Source organism: Miniopterus natalensis, chromosome 1 (assembly GCF_054644295.1).
Source record: "Miniopterus natalensis isolate mMinNat1 chromosome 1, mMinNat1.hap1, whole genome shotgun sequence".
Lineage (NCBI taxonomy): Eukaryota > Metazoa > Chordata > Mammalia > Chiroptera > Miniopteridae > Miniopterus > Miniopterus natalensis.
The window spans coordinates 154,850,979-154,852,079 of record NC_142081.1 but is presented as its reverse complement, the minus strand read 5'-3'; the positions used below and the strand labels follow the sequence as shown (position 1 = coordinate 154,852,079).

General features: G+C 46.1%; 1 pseudogene; it reads right to left on the bottom strand.

Annotated features, from left to right (window-relative positions):
- Nucleotides 1–206: 206 nt before the first annotated feature.
- Nucleotides 207–852, bottom strand: LOC107537109 (rRNA-processing protein FCF1 homolog pseudogene; annotated as a pseudogene).
- Between the last annotated feature and the right edge of the window lie 249 nt (nucleotides 853–1,101).

The window sequence follows — 1,101 nt, the reverse complement described above, 5'->3', positions numbered from 1 at the left end:
CTTATACTCAAAGAGCTTACATTACAGTTGGAGGAGCTTTCTTCTTCTTCTTCTTCTTTTTTTTTTTTGAGCAGTCATCTGATTTATAAAAGATGCAACAAAATTTTCAATGATACAAAATATCATTTTCAAAACAGCATCAAAAACTAAGTGTATTTAACCACACTCAGCTCAGAACAGAGCAAGTGGGTGCGTGGAGCAATAACTTATGTTATAGCGTGTTTATTAAACTGGCAGCAGAGAAAGTTGGTTGAAGGGAAGCAGAGGAGCTTTGTCTTTTCTCCATAATCATCTGGCTTCCTTCCACTCAGTGTTGTACCTGTGGTGAGAAATGTACATGACGGGAGCTCCAGGGATCTTCTTGATTCTTCCTTTAAGGTCCCGGTCAACGGTGGCCACAATGCAACACTTGTGCTGAGTTACTCTTTGTACTAAGCAGTCATCTGCACAGGTCCCTTGGTGTGTACATGGTAATCGTTCAGATCTTGGATCCTTGCTGTCCTTAGAGCCACTCGACACTTCTGCCCCAATACCTCAGTTTCAGCCATGACACAGTCAGTTATACAAGGGATATGTTGGCACAGAGACAGTCCATCGCTGGCTGCACTAAGTCCAGCGTGGCCTGAACGGACAAGGTGATAAAGCTGGTGTGCGCCAGCCAGGATGTGGGAAGGGGGCCCAGCTGTGTGTTTCGTTGGAAGTGTAAGAGGGAGGGGTGTTGAGGGATTTCTCTTTCTCCGAGCGCCCTGGGGTCTTTCTTTTCTTTTTTTTTAGGTTTTAATCTTTTCTTTAAGCCTCTGATCTGGGACTAAGCATTTGCTTCATGGTCGCATGCTTCCATGTTTTCTTTTGCTTTCCTGTGTTCAAGCCGCACTGTTGTTTCTCGGGAGCTTTCTTCTTACCTTGAGCTCTGGTGATGGGGAGGCTTTCAGCATTGCTTGCACACCCAGTCTGTGCTTTGACCCACTCCTCCTTCTGGCTGTCTGCAACTCAGTCTGCCTTCAGCCATCCTGGTACTAGTTGGTTCTTTCACCAAAGCAGCAAGTCATTGGTCACAGTTGCTGGCTTCCTAGCATCTGGCTGCAGTCCCATAGCCCAGAC